General features: G+C 41.8%; 1 protein-coding gene across 1 annotated transcript in view; it reads left to right on the plus strand.

The window, feature by feature from the left end:
* LOC112544763 (uncharacterized) overlaps positions 1 to 19,894 on the plus strand; it is an 89,199-nt gene that overhangs the window by 25,449 nt on the left and 43,856 nt on the right. The window contains exon 2 of the mRNA XM_075908818.1: positions 18,868 to 18,954. The gene's annotated coding sequence lies outside the window, so the exon portion shown is untranslated. The remainder of the gene's footprint in view (positions 1 to 18,867; positions 18,955 to 19,894) is intronic.

The raw sequence follows: 19,894 nt of genomic DNA on the forward strand, positions 1-19,894 counted from the left end.
ACAGGTATTGTCTTGCATCTGGCTCCCAGCCCCTCTCCACTCTTGCAACTGCTGCTGGAGGTGCGCACCTTTCATTCTTCATTCACACCTCATTCATTTCAACAGGGCAATCAAGGAAAGGGGGAGAGCTATTCTATTCCTAGCAAAAGACATTTTTCTTTACCTTAACTATTCCTAACACCTATAACATAAAGAGCTTGATACAAAGTTTCTATGGAAAACACTGAATACAAGGTTTCTCTTAATACAAGGGATTCTATAAGAAGGCTTAACATAAAGATATATCTAAAAGAACAAGATATGTATGTATAAAATCTCTTAATACAAAGTTATATGAGAATGATATATGGTTATATGGAAATGTTACAGAGATTTATCCACATCTCTTTCCTGACCCCTATTCTCTACTCTGATCATTGTGTAGCCCATGAGAGAATGAATATCCAGGAGGGAAGATGGGATAACAAAGGGCACATGTGACTAAAAATAGAAGGCAGAAAGAGAGACAAGATGAGAAACACAAAGGAAATCAGAGAATGAACAGAAAAAAAAATACATAAGTTTGTTTGTGTGTGTCAGATGGCAGTAAGTGCATGTCCATCCTCCAGCCCATAACAAGTGGTAGAGGTTGGGGTTCCAGATTAAAGGAGAAGTGGGGAAAGAGATTAGAACTTCAAGTGCACAAGAAGCATTAAGCTTATGTTGGACACTGCCCCTGAAGTATTGGCATATCTGGTATCTGCTTTAGTAATCTATCTACCCGGCTTTGGTGTCCCAGAAATGCTCTGGAACTTATGGTTCTGAAACTCAGCAATCCCTTTAATTGGACCTACCCTGCTATAGCATAATGTGTGAGATTGGTATGTATGGACTGAATGAGTGAAAAAAAATTCCAATAGCTCAAGTGGTAGGGTCTTGTGAGGTTTTTTGGAGCTGAAGGCAAAGGTTTTTCTGCATCTGTGATTTTTTTTTAACTACAATTGTGCTTACCATGTACAGAATGCAGAGCCATTCCATCAGGCTATTTTTGAATGTTCCTCACTCTCTGAAGTTTGGCCCCCGTGCTCCTCACAAGCCCCACTGCACATCAGCCGAGTCTGCAAACAAATGCTAAAACAAAATTCCTCATAGCATACGTCTAACTTGCAAAAGAATCCATCTAAACTTATCTGGAGTATAAAATATTCATGAAAAGGGATTTAAAATGCCTTCCACTTTGTATTAATATACTGCTAAAATAATGCAAGTGACCTCTAGCAAAATCATAACGATGATTAGATTATGAGGAAATGATTTCTGCCCTTGTTAGTATGCTGACGATACAAGCTACGACAATCTGGCCCAGTTAACAATTTCAAGAGCTGTTCCAAGGGAATCCAAATTTCTATTAAAATAGTATATGCAGTATGATTACGCTACATTACATCTCTATATAATTCATTTTCCTCATGGTCTTTTGAACTTCATACTGCTTTGGTCTGTCTATTTTGGGGGCAAGAGGAAACTGAAGCTTCTTGCACGTCAGCGCTGAAACGTGTGCATTTTACATAGTGTACGGGATTCTCTCTGGAAATCTGAAGAATTAAAACTAGTCCCAGTAGTGCATTTCCTCATCCTGGGACTTCCTGACTTCTCTGTCATGAGAAACATGTAAGGGACATGCTCATCTTCACCCTTCTATAGAAATGCTCTCCGGGGTCTGTTTTGTGAATTTTCCAGAATTCCATTCACATCACTCACCTTTGCAACCTAAAAGTGGGTTTAATACAATGAGGTACCATTCCTCATGGGACAATGACTCTATAATACATCTATATATTACCATTGCACCAGGGGATAGCTATGTTTCCTATTTAGCAGCAGGCCAAAGATGATGATAAAATCATTAATTTTGTCAATATAAATGCTAAATAGAAATGGGAAATTGGATCCCTGCCTTGTATCACATTTTCTCTGATAGGAAATTATAGCAGAGAAATTGAACCTGACAAATCTTTGCATTTATAGCCTAGCACCAAAGATGTGCCACGTGGTACACAATAAATGGCATGACATCTCTTAATTAAACAGTATTTTGTTTGGTCCAGAATAAATGCTTTTTGCTTGGCTAGCATACAAACCATGGATTCCCAAAGGAATTCTAAAATAAAGAATAGAATAAAAAGGCCATGAAGTTAGCAAAAATCAAATTGACAAGCCTGCACTAATTATCTTCAGTATTATGGCACAGCTAATGGAGCATAGTTTGACAGATAATAGAGGTGATCTCATTAGCAGAGCACTGAATTCCTTAATGTTTATAAGGGGAGCATTTATTGTCTGTAGTCTAGCTACTCCTCACTTTGTTCCATGTTCTACATTAACATTTTAAACAGTTCTGTAAGACAAATTTATTAGGCATTGTTTTGCATAGTGAATAATTTCATCATAGACACTTGTAAGGAAAGCAAATTTTAAACAGATGTAAACTTTAAGAATTTCAAATTTGTGATTATACCAAATATTTATAATATTCTGCGTGGGTCCTGTTCTACTGCACAAATTTAAGGCACGGGCTAAAGGCATATTCTAGTAGTATTTCTCATGATTCATTAATTTGATTCAGCCTTTAAAAATGGAATTTCTACTTAGCTTACATGTCTGTTTCATTTTAATTACTTCAACGGATTTTTCTTCTGAATAATTAGAGAAATAACTTGGCCTGTACTAAATGGGGGGTCTTCATATTACTAAAGATCCTTCAGTAATTTCATCTACTTCTATATGAAAAAAAGTCCACCTGCCACATTGGTGAAAGTCTCTTGAAAATATAAATGGAGAGCAGACAAAAATATTAGTTGACTCCTATAAACTAGACCAAGGAATGTGCCATCACTCAGTCTCCAGGATCTGAGAACATCATGTATTCCTTTTTAAAACATAAGGATGGTCTCCATATGAAGGACTCCTGTTTTCTTAAACAGTTGTTGCATTAACTCTGTGCCATATATTATAGTGTGATGTTCAACTTCATAATACAAGTTGCTCATTTAATTTCCTCCAGTGTAGTCACTTAAACAAATTAATAGTCCTGCAGCACCTTAGAGACTAACAAAAAAATGTAGTTGGTATCATGGGCTTTCATGGGCACAACTGACTTCTTACAGACAAACATAGCTACCCCTCTGAAACTTTTAATTCAGAGTAGATAGGTATTTGTAGCATTTGTTTTCCAAAATGAAGCTCCACTTCCTTATTTGTTGGATTATGGGGGGAAGGTAGAATCTTCTCAAAGATTTTTAGAAGTCTAAAAATCTTCTAAAAACTGATTGCTCAACTTTACTCCCGTTCACTTGCTGCAGGTGAGAATGCTCAAATAAAAGCTAACTGGCACAAGTTTACTCTAAAATGGGATTTCCTCCCATTGTTTTACTTCGTACCTAGTGTTGGTCTAACAGGCTATAGATCCCTCAGAATGCATACAAGCCTGCAGCCATCTGTTTTGCATCTCTTGAGCTCCTGCATTGTGTCCCCCACACATGGCCAGACTCTGGAAGCATGATGGCAAGGGACATCTACAGCTGCCTTAGACAGTCTGTCTTAAAGAGCAGGTTTCATGGAACCACAGAACGGGAAGGAACCTTGAGAGGTCATCAAGTCCATTCCCCTGAACTCATGGCAGAAACAAGCACCATTTAGACCATCCCTAATAGGCATTTGTCTAACCTGCTCTTAGAAACCAATGATGGAGATTCCACAGGTTCCCTAGGCAATTTATTCCAGTGGTTATCAGCCCTGACAGGAGAATAATTTTTCTCCCTCCTTGTACCAACCTTTTGGATATGTGAAAGCTGTTATCATGTCCTCTCTGTCTTCTCTTTTCCAGACAAATCAAACCCAGTTCTTTCAGTTTTCCCTGACAGGTCATGTTCTCTAGATCTTTAATCATTTTTGTTGTTCTTCTCTGGAACTTCTCCAATTTGCCCACATCTTTCCTGAAATGTGGCTTCCAGAACTGGGAACAATACTGCAAGTGAGGCCTAATCAGCACAGAGTAGCATAGAAGAATGACTATGTGTCTTACTTATAAAACTTCTTTAATTTATCCCATAGTGATGTTTGCTCTTTTGGGGAAGAAAATGTCGCATGGGTGACTCATATTTAGCTTGTGGTCCAGTATGACCCCCAGATCCTTTTCCATAGCACTCTTTTCTAGGTTATCATTTCCCATTTTGTATATGTGCAACTGATTGTTCAGTCCTAACTGGAGTTTCTTGCATTTGTCCTTATTGATTTTCAACCTATTTACCTCAGACCATTTCTCCAGTGTGTCCAGATCATATTGAATTTTAATTATCTCCTCCAAAGCACTTGTGACCCCTCCCAGCTTTGTATCATCCATACATTTTAAAAGTGTACTCACTATGCCATTGTCTCAATCATTGACAAAGTTATTGAGAAGAACTGAACCCAGAGCAGACCCTATGGAATCCCATTCATTATATACTTCCAGCATGATTGTGTACCATTGATAACTGCTCTCTGAGAATGGTTATCTTACCAGTGATGCACGAGCCATATAGTATTTCCATCTAGATTCTATTTCCCTAGTTGTTACAGTAAAACTCCGATGGTCCGGCATCTGATGGTCCGGTACTGATGGTCCATCACCATCAGGAACCCGGAAGTGCTCCGGGCAGCCGGACCATTGGAGCTGCTCTGCCCCCAGCTTCCCCTATTCAGCCACTTCTAAAACTGACCAGCGGCTGAATTGGGGAAGCGGGAGGCAGAGCAGCTGGGGCGCTGCTGGGTAGGTCCCTTAGCGCTGCCCCTCGGGGCTGCGGGACCAACCAGGCAGCACCCCAGGTGTCCCCGATTCAGCCGCTGCTGAAACTGACCAGCGGCTGACTACAGGAAGCCCAAGGCAGAGCTGCTCTGCCCCGGGCTTCCTGGAATCAGCCGCTGATCAGTTTCAGCAGCAGCTGACTTGGGGACACCTGGGGTAGAGCAGCTGGGGTGCTGCCAGGTTGGTCCCCAGAGTGTCGAGGTGCGGCTCTGCGGGGACTAACCCAGCAGCGCCCCAGCTGCTCTATCCCAGGCGTCCAGATTCAGCCGCTGTTGAAACTGACCAGCAGTGGCTGAATCGGAGACGCCTGGGGCAGAGCAGCTGGAGTGCTGCCGGGTTGGTCCGGTAGCGCTGACCCTTGGCGTGGAAGAACCAACCTGGCAGCACCCTAGCTGCTCTTGGGGATGCCTGGGGCAGAGCAGCTGGGGTGCTGGTGAGTTGGCCCCGCAGCGCCGCTCCTCGGCGCTACTGGACCAACCCGGTAGCACCCCAGCTGCTCTGCCCCAGGTGTCCCCAAGTCAGACGCTGCTGATACTGATCAGCTGCTGACTCCAGGAAGCGCGAGGCAGAGCTGATCTGCCCCGGGCTTCCTGGAGTCAGCCGCTGGTCAGTTTCAGCAGCGGCTGAATCAGGGATGCCTGGGGCAGAGCCGGACTATCGGTAGGGGGGGCTATGAGGTGTCTAAGGTGGCATCCCCCCCACCACCTCAGACCCCTCATAGCCCCCCCTTCTGATAGTCCGGCATATCTGATAATCCGGCACCCCCTGGGTCCCAAAGGTGCCGGATTATCGGAAGTTTACTATAATACGAAAGTCTCATAGACTCATAGACTTTAAGGTCAGAAGGGACCAGTATGATCATCTAGTCTGACCCCCTGCACACTGTAGGCCACAGAATCTCACCCGCCCCTCCTAGAATAATCCTCTCACCTATATCTCAGATATTGAAGCCTTCAAATACTTTGAAGACCACAAGATGCAGAGAATCCTCCAGCTGTGATCTGTACCCCATGCTACAGAGGAAGGCAAAAAACCTCCAGGGTCTCTGCCAATCTACCCTGGAGGAAAATTCCTTCCTGCCCCCAAATATGGTGATCAGCTAAACCCTGAGCATGTGGGCAAGACTCATCAGCCAGATACCCAGAAAGGTCATGCTAGACTGTACCAAATGTCTTATTAAAGTCTAGGTATACCACATCTACCACCCAGATCATAAGGCTTGTTACCCTATCTGGTTGGTTTGACATGATTTGTTCTTCACAAATCCATACTGACAGTTACTTATCACATTATTCTCTGGATATTTGCAAATGGATTCTGTCATTCTTTGTTTCATTATCTTTCCTGATATTTGAAATTAAGCTGACTGGTCTGTAATTCCCTGGGTTGTCCTTATTGTGCTAATTTCATGCAGAGGTTTTGTGAAAAAGGATTATGATCTCTGACCTTGATTCAGGGAAGCATGCTAAGCATATGCTTGAATGTGTCCTTATTTGGAAAAACACACAGTGAAGTTAACTTCACTGACACACAGCTTAAGCCGTTTTTTGAATAGGGATGCTTTCCTGACTTGGGGTCTCTAGCTATTTTACTTTTCCACCCTGAGCACAGTGGATGTATAGATCCATCCAACTCATTCCTGAGATATTAGGATGCACTTCAGTGAACTAAATGAGCTTGTGTTAACTACTGCTGTCCATCTTGTTAGGTGACAACTATGAAGAATGAAGTTGGCTAACACAGTGCTGACTACAACCTCATGGGTAGTGTACACAAGAACAGCTTGTGTTCAATATCATGTCAGCTACAAATAATAAAGCATGCTGCACCCAGGGCTTAGTCACACTGCTGAAGTAGTGATTTGCCTGGCATTGGAATCAGTTGTGTTTATAGTACAATGATAATTTTAGTGAAAATGAAGCAAAACAGGGTTGATGTCAGCAAGTATTTACATAGTTCTGAAAATAATTCACAGTGAATATTTAACAAAGCTGCCTTATTTTGATACTTATAAAACTAACAATATTTTTAAAACTTGGAACAGCCCATGGTATATATTTCAGATCCAAGGTCCCCCCCTCTTCCTACCCAACCCCATTAAGAAAATCTAATCTAGTCAATGCTAAAACAGATTGGAAATGAGAAATGGCATTTGACTTTACAAAGAAAAAGAATCCATATTAAAAAGCACCAGGAGCAGGTGTTTCTTGGTTTTGTGGACTCATAAGTAGATCTGAAAGAGCAGATGGGTACTCTGTGGTGTGCTCCCAGAAGTACAAACAGCTTTAAACGACATATATTTCTTTTTGTCTTGTAATGATTTTTTTCAAGTGATGTTATTTTAGGTGATCAATACACTACCGGAGAGAGAGAAAAAACAAAGTTACTTAATGTCCATTATGTGACTGGGAAGGCAAAGCAGTGAAAAAGTTTGAAGTTCTTAAAGGTAAACAAGCACTTTGTGTTGGCCATTACCTGAAGTGAACCAAACTGAAAAGCTCCACAAATAAACTTTGAAACCCATTTGAAAATGAAGTGTTTAAGTAAGTAAAACTTTCCTTGTCTTGAGCACCTTTTGGTGACTGGAATATGGAGAAATTATGATCAGAACGTGTACAAAAGAAGCTTTTTAAGCATCCTTGACTTTGTCTACACTGTAACTTTTGTTAACCCTTTTTGTCTTTCCAGGGTATGAAAAAACCCTCCTGAATGGCAAAAGATTTAATGATGAAAAACACTGGTGTGCACAGTGATTTTTTGGTGAGAGCTACCCATACTGTGCTGTTGTAAGAGCACATCTTACAACAGCACAGCTTCAGTGGCACAATTTATACTGTTGTAAGGTGTGCAGTGTAGACACTGACTACAGGACCATCTCCTCCTGCAAATTAAGGGGCTGGTCCAAAGCATAGCTTGGTCACTAGGATGCAAATCTAGTACCTAAATATACTGTAGAAGGATAAGTCTCTAAACTATTAATGTTTGGAACTTTCCAATTGTTTTGAGGTTTGCTTGCAGAGGACTGGAAGAAAGCTAATATGTACCAATATTTAACTAGATAGCCTGAAATGGGTCACAGGCAATCTTGATGTTTACCAGGGTAATCTCGTGGGAAGGCTGATATGGGATTCAATCAACAAAGCATTAAAGAAGGATAACATAATTAGTCTGTTTTCAGGTCCCAACAAATATGTCTCATTATTAGACTTGTCCAAAATGGGGGATTTCTGATTCATGGGAAATCTTTCTTCACAATTCTAGTTTTGTACCAAAATAGAATGAAACCATTTTTTAAAAATTTCTTGTGAATTGGAGATATAAGATCTGGGTCTATGATATGCAGTTCCTATATTACTATAGTCACAGGCCTGCCTTTACTGCAGAGAGACTGGGATTGAAGGCTGTGTATTCTATGATCCTTTCAGAACATATTTGAAGTGTCTGCTCTAAAAGTAGAGTTGGAGCTGTAAGCTTGCTTATTTTACATGTCCCTCTAGTTGTAGAGAAGACTTTTGTTTCCAGACCAGTGTGCACAAGATATAATTTTTAAAAGACTATGTTCTTCACTATGCCCTATTTTGTTCAAATAAACTGTAACGCCTAACATTGAGGCAGGTAAAAGAAGGACAGGAGGACGGACTGAGCATAGAAATGGCATCATCTAAGGTAATTAATTTTACAAGATCCTATGAGTGAATGATAAAGTGAGAGAACTCTCTCACAACTTTTAGTGATACATGGATTCAAAGTAAATCTGTAAAAGTACTTTAGGCCCAAGGAGCTGGGTTGGTATAGACTGGAAATGCCTGAATCAAACTGACAAGTTTAGATACTTTCAAATTTAATATGAGAGAAACAATTTTTTGTTTGGATGCCAGCTACAAACCTGCATTTGGATGGTACATTTACAAAGATGGAAAAATGTGTGCAGAAATCTGAATAAGAATAATATGCAGTCACATGGATGGTTCTTTCTTGAGTATTTGTGTTGTCTATGTTCTCCTTAGCTAGTAAGTATTTTGAGTGAGATAGGGAGGAAGAAAATGAGATGGGGGAGAGAAGGGTAGCCTGCAATAAGACATTAACTGCTCGGTACTATCAACCCCTAGCATTCAAATCTCATAGTGTTGGCCTATGGTTATGAATCATCTTTTAAAAAAAAATCTTTCAGTTGTTTTGGCTTTGAGCTTCAAGTTACCAGGCTAGAAACTTGTATTTAATGGAAGCTGGGATTTTAATATAATCACATAACGACAAGAGCAGGAGCTTTGCCAATCTGCACAATATCTGGTGCTTTTCTCTGTTGTGCTCATCCCTTATTCTGTTTGGTTTAGTCGGCTTACTTTAAAAAAGAGCAGCATGTGTGAGAGAGAGTTTCCATATTTAACAAATAGCATGAAATTGTAAGAATAAAATGAAAACACCCAGTATGAGATTATTCTATACATTGCCTATTAGTTTTCTCCTCACATATATTGTGAATTGTGAAGGGTAGAGTAGCCAACTGAATTACATGTGAACTAAAGTATTATTTGCTAAACCTATTGCTCACTGGTTTCAAACTTAAAATGGACAGAAATTGAGGCCCATTACAGGCAGTCCCCGGGATATGTACAAGATAGGGACTGTAGGTTTGTTCTTAAGTTGAATCTGTATGTAAGTCGGAACTGGCGTCCAGATTCAGCCGCTGCTGAAACTGACCAGCGGCTGACTACAGGAAGCCCGAGGCAGAGTTACTCTGCCCCGGGCTTCCTGGAATCAGCCTCTGATCAGTTTCAACAGGCTGAATCTGGACGCCAGTTCCGACTTACATACAGATTCAACTTAAGAACCCCAGGCGTCCCCAAGTCAGCTGCTGCTGAAACTGATCAGCGGCTGATTCCAGGAAGCCTGCGGCAGAGCAACTCTGCCTCGGGCTTCCTGTAGTCAGCGCTGGTCAGTTTCAGCAGCGGCTAACTTGGGGACGCCTGGGACAGAGCAGCTGGGGTGCTGCTGGGTTGCTCCAGTAGTGCCGCTCCTTGGCGCTACTGGACCAATCCACCAGCACCCCAGCTGCTCTGCTCCAGGCGTCCTGATTCAGCTGCTGCTGAAACTGACCAGCAGTGGCTGAATCAGGATGCCCGGGGCAGAGCAGCTGGGGTGCTGCCGGGTTGGTCCAGTAACGCCCAGAGCGGCACTGCGGGACCAACCGGCAGCGTCCCAGCTGCTCTACCACAGGCGTCCGGAGAAAAGCCTGGACTTCTGGGGGGGCGTACTAGCTGCGCCCCTCTCCCCCCCAGCAGACCAGGGAGACACGGGCGGGGGACCGAGACGCACCGCAGTCCCGCCACCTGGGTCCTCCGCGGCTTTGCTCCGCGTCTCCCTGGTCTGCAGGAGACCAGCAGACCAGGGAGACGGGGAGCAAAGCAGAGTAAAGCCGTGGAGCACGCCGGCGGCGGGACAGCTGCGGCGTGTCTGGGCTGTCCGCTGCCCGCGTGCTCCGCGGTTTTGCTCCGCTTTGCTCCCCGTCTGGGGAAACGTGGAGCAAAGCCGCGGAGCCCACAGGCAGCGGACAGCCCAGACGCGCCGCGGCTGTCCCGCTGCTGGCGTCCTCAGAGGCTTTGCTTCCCGTCTCCCTGGTCTGCTGGTCTCCAGCAGACCAGTGAGACGGGCAGCAAACCCCGTTCGTAACTGCGGATCCGACATAAGTCGGATCCGCGTAACTCGGGGACTGCCTATACATGGATTCACGAAGGTCACGTCATGCCTAACCAATCTGATTAGCTTCTATGATGAGGTAACTGGCTCTGTGGATATGGGGAAGTCAGTGGATGTGATATACCTTGACTTTAGCAAAGCTTTTGATACAGTCTCCCACAATATTCTTGCCAGCAAGTTAAGGAAGTATGGATTAGATAAATAGACTGTAAAATGGATAGAAAGCTGGCTAGACTGTCGAGACCAACGAATAGTGATCAATGGCTCGATGTCAGGTTGGTGGTCGGTTTCTAGCGGGGTGCCCCAAGAATCAGTTCTAGGACTGATTTTGTTCAACATCCTTATTAATACCCTGGATAAGGGGATGGATTGCACCCTCAGTGAGTTTGCGGATGACAGTAAGCAAGGGGGAGAGGTAGATACATTGGAGGGCAGGGACAGGGTCCAGAGTGACCTAGACAGATTAGAGGATTGTCCCAAAAGAAATTTGATGAGGTTCAACAAGGACAAGTGTAGAGTCCTGCACTTGGGACCGAACAATCCCAAGCATTGGTACAGGCTGGGGACTGACTGGCTAAGTAGCAGTTTGGCAGAAAAGGACCTGGGGATTACAGTGGATGAGAATCTGGATATGAGTCAACAGTGTGCCATTGTAGCCAAGAAGGCGAATGAAATATTAGGTTGCATTAGGAGTACCATTGCCAGCAGATCTAGAGAAGTGATTATTCCCCTTCATTGGGCACTCATGAGGCCACATCTGGAATATTGTGTCCAGTTGTGGGCCCCCACTAGGATGTGGATGCATTGGAGAGGATTCAGCGGAGGGCAACCAAAATGATTAGGGAACTGGAGCACATGACCTATGAGGAGAGGCTGAGGGATTTGGGCTTATTTAGTCTGCAGAAGAGAAAAGTGAGGGGGGATTTGATAGCAGCCTTCAACTTCCTAAAGGGAGGTTCCAAAGAGGATGGAGGCTGTTCACAGTAGTGATGAATGACAGAACAAGTGGCAGTGGTCTCAAGTTACCGTTGGAGAGGTCTAGGTTGGATATTAGGAAAAACGACTTCACTAGAAGGGCGGTGAAGCACTGGAATGGGTTACCTAGGGAGGTGGTGGAATCTCCATCCCTAAGGGGTTTTATGTCGCGGCTTGACAAAGCCGTGGCTGGGTTGATTTAATTGGGATTGGTCCTCCTTTGGTCAGAGGGCTGGACTTGATGACCTCCTGAGGTCTCTTCCAGCCATAGGATTCTATGATTCTACATGAACACCTCAAAACTGGGAAGATTTGTGCCTTTTCAGTAATCCTTCTATTGGCAAAGACTCTCAGTTTCGACTTCCACATACAGTGAAAGATCTATGTTGCTAGAACTCATGGGAATGAAGGTTGCTGGTTAATTGAATGTGCCAAATAACAAAGCTTATTCCTCTGCCTGCAGATCTGGCTTCTGACAGCTTGAAGCAGCTGAGGGGGAAGGTGGTGCCTGCTGAGGATGTCAGCTGGCAGTGCTGGCTGTCAGAAGCCCCACAACACCCAGCTGGATAGGTAGGAGTAAGGCGCGCACACCTGAAGACTCAGTGGTAATGTGGCTAGGGCCAATGCTGGTTAATGAAGTTTTCTGGATAACAGAGTGCCAGATAATGACACTTTCACTGTATTTTTTAAACATCCTTTTTAAAAGAAAAAACTCCAAATTATTTATTTCATGCTGATACCATGGCTATTAATGACAGTCCATTTGATCCTGTATTCAGGGCAACCCACATATTAGCAGTGCGAGGTACAGGTATACTCTTTCAAACAGCAAACTGCCACAGAGAGGTTCTCCTGCAGGCAGAATTATTGCAAATCAAAGCTCAAAGAAGGCTAGATTATGCCAAGTACAATATGAGAAAACAGAAAGAAACCAAGGAGGTCTTCATACAAATAATGTATGCGTTATGGGCCTACTGGCATCAGTGCAGGTTTAATTTTTACATAGAATTCCTCACACGAAAGTAATTTTATATTTCAGTGTAACCAAACTGAACACTCCAAACCATTGAACAATATACATACCAGTACTATATCAGCATTCAGACAGTGATGCCTAATTTGTTCTTGTGAGTAAAAAAATTTTTAGGATAGTCCTTGTTTTGAATGTAAGAAATGAGACCAATGTAAAGTCAGATTTCCTTTTGCAATTGATTGGAACTTTCGATATAACTAAATTTTTAGATCAGATGGGATGGAGAGATACGAAAATGCTGCAGTCATTGAGCTGACAAAACTATATGGAAATTCATGGATGACAAACTAAACACAGGGAATGCAATAGTTAAGTTTCTTATAATAAAATTAATGTATCTAGATCTCATATATGTAGGTGGGAATTAAGACTAGCGAATGAGTAAAACTTAACTGTGGAAAGCCAAGCTTTGCCAGTTCCTCAGATTTTCTTGCAACCCTCATATTTGGTGTTTCTTAATGCTCCAGTCTTGGAAGCAAGAAAGACTGAAATATTATTTGTTTTACTGTAGCACAGAGAAGCCCATGTCATTAGAAGATCAGCTTTTTTTAAATTAAGTTTTAAGCACTCATAGTTGCAGAGAAAACCTTCACAACATGAGTAAATGCATGCTAAGGGCTACAAAAACAGAAGACAGGGAAAAATACAAAATTTTTAGTTGTAAGACAATATCCTGATTTTATTTATTTTTATTTCTATTTTGAGAGGGCAGGATCTGGATGCATGACTTCTTGGAATGCTTGGGGCTGGGAATACTGAAAACTGTGACTTTCACTTGTTTAGGTATATAACATTAATATTGCAGGTACACAAGTCTCTCTTGCAGTTAGGCCTTGATGCTGGTACATCTGTACCTCACCTATGTTGCTAGAACTTAATCACTTGCTTAAATGCCTTCTTGAATAGGAATGCTTTCCAGAATCAAGTCCTTAACTGCTTTGTGGTATGTTTTAAAAGAAAACAATTGGGGGAGAGGGCCTGTGCATTTTAATATTTAAGGTTTTGTCCACACACAGACACACATGAGTTGAAACAAAGGTGTGTTTTAAGAGGCACTAACTAGGCTAGCCTTTGATGTTGATACATCATTAAGATAAAGGCAGTTTTGGGGAATATGGCACCCTGGAGAGGATTAGGTTGTGAGAAGAACAAATACTCAAAATGCATCCTGCAGTTTCCTCTGGAATAGTGCATTTATTTCTACACCATTCCCAGTGCCTTTGGATAGAATTCAACCCCAGATTTGAAGGGTTTTTCTTCAGCCTTAATTTTTTTCACTCACTAATAATTCAATCTTAATGCTGAAGATGCCTAGTGCTAATACCAGAAAAAAAGTAATGATTCAAGGATGAATCAAATTTGAAACTTGACAAAAATGCAAGTAGGATCTATAAGTACTAATGAGGTCTTGAATATTTCACTGAGAATTACCCCTGCATATAGCCCATTTGCTCAATCTTTATGCTAAAATAACAAAAATAATGGCTGACTTACTACCTTTCTGAATCTTTGGTTGTGAACAGATTAAATATAGTTCAGCCTCCATCAGAAAAATCAAAGTAAATCTCCTCAGAAAATCAAATACATCTGTATGTCTCAATACAGGTAAAAAATCTAGTCTCCTTCAACTCCAGTTGAACACCTTTCCAGGCATACTCTGCGATAAGGAGTTGGGGATTAAATTCCATTGTTCCTCTCAGATTCTCCGCTGGACCAGATCCTCAGCTGTAGAAACAGATATAGTTCCACTGAAAGTACATCAGTAGAAGATTTGGCTGAAAGGTCTCCAACACTAAGCTATTAATAAAATCAGTGAGAGAAGCAAATAGCCTCCAGTTTCCAAGGCGAAGTCCTCCCATTTTGAATCTGAAACTCACTTTTCATGAATAGAGCCCTGCACTGATACAGAGTTAATATCTGCCAGTGATGATATTCACAGATATAAAGTGGATCCCCATGGAGCTGCAGGAGTCTCTGACAGTGCATGAGATTGGTATAGACTGATGCACTAACCCTGCTCAGTTGACTGCTTATGGGGTTGAGGAAGGGGGCGTGGCTTCACCTTCTCCCCACTGATTTCCAGTTGACTTGTTCCTGATGAGACTAACCAGTCTGTGCTGTAAGGCTGCGTCTAGATTGGCAAGATTTTGCACAAATACTTTTAATGGAAAAGTTTTTCCGTTAAAAGTATTTGTGCAAGACAGCATCTACACTGGCACAGATGCTTTTGCGCAAAAGACATCTTTTGCACAAAAGCATCTGTGCCAGTGTAGATGCTCTCTTGTGCAAGAAAGCTCTGATGGCCATTTTAGCCATCAGGCTTTCTTGCGCAAGAAATTAACTTGGCTGTCTACACTGGCCCTCTTGCACAAGAATACTTGCTCAAGAGGGCTTATCCCTGAGCGGGAGCCGCTTTTGTGCAAAATCTTGCCAGTCTCGATGCAGCCTAAGGGAATGTTTTTGTGCACTGTCCTGGTTCTAGAAGGATTCAGTAGCTCTTTAGATTGTCTCTTCCTCTTAGGATATGTCTACACTGCAGAGCTAGTTCTGTGTAGATATTCTGTGTCGAAATAAATATATTTCAAAACAATGGGGGGTGCTATTCCAGCCTCCCTGTAACTGTTGTTCCACAAGGGTTAAGGGATGTTTCAGAATAGCATTTTATTTCAAAATTTGGTGCTGTGTAGATAGTGCCAAATTTTGAAATGAGCTATTTCGAAATTACCTCGCAATAAGCTACGCAAATTGCCTAGCTTATTTCGAGGTAAGGGTGCAGTGTACACTGCCAGGGCTGTTGCCCCAAACTATTGACTATAGCCATTAGGCTGTGCTACCCTATACCCCAGGGTTGTGCTTTAGACAGTAGCTAATGGGCCACATTGCCTCAAGTCGAGGCGTGCTTGAGGCACAACGGATGTATATTTTGAATTGTGAGATTTTTATTTGAACTCTTATATTGTATATCAGGTTGGAAATTAGGATACTGTCCGAGGTAGAACAGTAAATAAAATCAGGACTGATAATATTAATGGATAAAGAGATGTAATATTTCAGACAGACTGCTGCTGTTTCCTGAATAGACTTAGCACTGGAATCTGGATCTTTAATCGAAAGGAACCATAAGTACCTGCAAATACTGCCACTGTGATAGCATCATAATAACTAAGTCTGCTGATGGCAGTTTCTGTTGTGCATTTGAAAAGAATATAGATCTGTCCTTTGTGTTAATGATGCAGAGATTTTAATTGGCAATCTGTTTTTTATTTGTTTGTTTCTGAGCAAGAAAAGCTCCTGTTTATTGATGCTTTCCGCAGCGGTAATAAGATTATCATTTAACTTAATGCATTTGTTCCCCAGATTCAAATGTTGTAATACAGTCGTGCTGATATTTATAATATAAAAGTGCAGTGTGTAGTGTTTCTTGTAACAGAAAGAATGAAAGCAAATGTACTTTTTCAACTGAAATTGTCCCTCTTTTTGCTCATTAAGAGATAAGAAGGCTGAATCTGAAAAAACACCTCACTAACATGCTATATTACATAACTTTATATGAATGCTATATTACATACCACTGCCCGAAGGCAACTTTATATAACTTGCCTTAGGACAGAGGTATACCCTCCAGAAGAGGAAAACAGCTGAAAACAACCTCCTACCTCATAATATCTTTCTATAGGTCCTTTTAGGGAAGAGAGTTTAGATGTACGTAGGGTGACTTCTTCTCCGTGGGCTCCAAAGACTCAGCAGGGATGATGATCTGAAGGATCAGTTGTGAGGGATTTTGAACTCAGGTCTTCAGGTTCTGTGCCGGTCCTCTGACCACAGCCATAGCCCATCAGCTCTCAGTCACCAGCAGGGAGCTTGAGCTGTTCATCAGGGGAACAACCCACAAAAGCTCCTGACTGGAGGAGATTGTGATAGGTTTGATCACAGAGATCCCTTTTGAGACTATCAGCCTCAAACTTTTCCAATTCCAGGATCTCTTATGAGCAGCTTTTGGGGCTGCTGCTGGTTTATCCTTCGGTTGTAGGGCTAACCTCTGGGCTTCTGTGGTGCTCTCATGGGCAGCTTTTTCCCTGGTAGCCTGCACTTTAATTTCCAGTCATTTAAATTCTATCTGTCTTTTATGTATCCGTTCATTCTCTTCTATTAGAAGCCTGTGAGGTTCAAGCTTATTTTTTTAAAGCTGATCAAATCAAAGTCTGCGAAGGGCTTAGGTTCTGACTTGTTGCTTTATTGCAGTGTATGTGAAAGGGAAAAGGCAATAAATCCAGTGCTCTGAACTATTCAATCTTTTATCTAAGCTATTGATAAGAGGAATCAGGGTCTCAAACTTCCCTTCTGAAGAGGTCACCGAGGTCCGCAGAGCATCCATCTCTGCAAGGATTTATTGAGATGTTTTTCATACAATCTGATCCAACTCTGGAGGAATCAGTGGTTAAGTTGATATTTGCAGAGATGGTGGTGGTTGACTTCCACAATGTCTGAAGGCTATGGATTGAAAAACATCCTGTGTGGGGGTTCATATCCTTAAAATGTCAATAAAGTTATCTTGGGCTAATAAAAATAATAATTTTAGGAGTTATAATTCTCTTGTTCAAAAGCAAAACATAATCTCCAACAGAGGCGATGCTAGCCCAATGGGAATCCTAAGCAGGAGTATTTTGGAGAGTCCCCACACACAACACATGCAAAAACAGAAAATAGGGTCCTCTTGAGTGGCTCAGGACTCTAAACAACTGCTTAGTTTGCATATGCCTAGTTCTAGCTGATCTCTGGTTTGGAAGCTAAGATCCCATCTTTTTTGTTTTCAATTTAATCTTTTAGCAACACTGATTGCACAGGTCTTTCTAAATGTGGTCTTTTTATGTCAGCACTTGAAGTGGGTGGGTGTGTAATTTTTGTGATTTCCTTTGGTTTCAGTAGGGGAAGAGTGGCAGGTCTGAATTAATGAATTAACACCCCAAAATTAAAATGGTTGAGAACTCAAACTAGAAACTGATTAAGTTGCTTGTAGGATAATCAAAGGGGATCATTATCCTTTCAAGTACTGAGAGGCAACACATGTAAAACAATAACTAATCTTCTGCATCTTGATCATCACTTTCAGAACCTTTGTACTTTAGCTTCAAAATGTATGTTGACATTGTGATACTTTTCTCTTCTCTTCCTTCCCCTCCTATTTATGTTTATGAATTTGTATTGAATTTCTATTCACAGGGCATCTTTATAACTCCCATTGAGCTAGTCCTGTCGATATCAGCAGCATTTGGAGCAAATAATAATAAACCTTCAAAATTATGCAAAACATTGCCTGCTTCTCAAGAACTCACTGAATTATTTAAAACTCTGCAGTGGAAACTAGCAGCAGCTGCAGTGTGAAAGATGGTAGAGATTTACACAACATGAACTATCTAAGGATTCAAGTGCTCAAAATTTATTATGCAAACGAAATTGCTCACTTTCAGTGGCTCTGAAGCTTAGAATCCCAAATAACTCTCACTTCCCAGCATTTTTTTCCCCAATGTCCCCTTTCTGAAACATGTATTGATCATGTTTTTTATTTTATGCAATATTATACTGTGTGCTTATATTTAGAGTGGGACTTCCTGTTTGTATTGTATGACAGACTGCTATATTCTGAGTTGTATGCTGCCTCTTGATTCATATTGAAGTAGACCTTTGTCTGGAGGTAGTGCTGTTGATTTGAATGAATGTAATCGGCTTCCCTGACCTTCACTGGCTGGTTTGCAGGTGTGCGTGGTTTGAGAGAGAGGCTGGTGGAATGGGAGTGAAAGCATTCTATTTGTGAATTAGAGCTTCATGTACTGTAGACCATTCTAAAGAAGGCAGGTATTTCTGTGTTAGAACTGAGACACCATTTAGTTTTAGATTTTTACGTTTTCTCTCTCTCCCCTTTTCCCTTCAGATACTGCTATTCACTGTTGGTAAGGGTACCAAAATTTGCCTCCATAGCATCCAATGTGATTTATGCTTTACAGGAATGACACTAACTGCTGTGCAATATCAGCTCATATTGCATAATATTTAGATTAAACACCTGTGGCCCCTAGTGACTTGAACTGGAGATGAGATTTCTCAACACTTGAAAATCAAGATCCTATTGTGCCTGATCAAATCTCTAATCCTGTGCTTTTATTTGCTATCTATCTATGTGCCTCAGATAACTGTGCAGTTTCTGATCTGCTGGAAACCCTCTACCTTTCACTTTAACGACTGTGTCATCCATAAATGTGAGTTCCTCCTTATAGAAGGCCAGGTCCTCAAAATCCAATACGGCTTCTTTGCTCCACTGTGATAAATCTTCTCTCTACAGACAGCTAAGGAGCAACTGAACCAGCTACATCCCCTCCTGCAGTGATGTGTTCAGGTTGGAGAGGAAGTGCCATCTTATGCCATCTAGGTATAATTAAAAAATACATTCAACACCCAAGTACCATGTTAGGGTTGCTAGGTGGTTTCACAAAAAATACCGACTCTCTCCTCCAACCCCCCCCCTCCCCCCCCGAAAAAAAACACCGGGAAAAAAATCTGTTTGGGGGGGGAGGGGAAGCCACAGAAAAAGTTGTTGAGGGGGGAAAAAAAGGACCAGGGTCGAAATGCAGTTGCGGCTCCTTTAATTCCTGGGCTACGACTGCATTTTAGTTGTCCGGTATTTTCTGAATTTTTTTACCAGACAGAAGGCACAAATACCGGGCTGTATGATTCAATACCAGACACCTGGCAACCCTAGTACCATGACTTCTGAGCAAGACAAAAAATTCTGTCCAAAACTATGTTTCACCAACAAATGAAGATTCTGGTCAATTAAAACACTTTGAATTTGCGTTGAGTTTGCCAAATTGTATTGGTCAGAAAAGAAACATTTAGACATTTTCCAAATGAAACTCTTTAAAGCAAGTTCTGAAACCAAAAGTCATTTCAAATAAAAATCAGTCTTACTTTAGCTTTGTTTTAAAAACAAGCCTGAGGCAACAACAAAATGTTTTGTCCCAAAATGAAGTTTTTCAAATTTAGATACAATGTATAGCCAAATGAATAAAAAAATCTACTATTTGCCCTTTTCTACTTCCAGTAAAAGAGAAGTAGTTTTAATCTGCTCATAATTATCTTCATCAGTGCAGTGATGTTGGCGCCAGGATCCTAGGGAGACAAGTTGGGTGAGGTAATACCTTTATACTGGACCAATTCTTGTTGCGGAGAGAGACACATTCTCGAGCTTATGCAGAGCTCTTGAGGTTTGGGAAAGCTACTTAGAGTTCTGGAAGACAAATGTACACCTGGGCCACACATTAGGGGAGTATAAATGTGACACGGTCATTCACTTAACTGCCCCTTAGCAC

This window comes from Pelodiscus sinensis, chromosome 1, assembly GCF_049634645.1.
Source record: "Pelodiscus sinensis isolate JC-2024 chromosome 1, ASM4963464v1, whole genome shotgun sequence".
Classification (NCBI taxonomy): Eukaryota; Metazoa; Chordata; order Testudines; family Trionychidae; genus Pelodiscus; species Pelodiscus sinensis.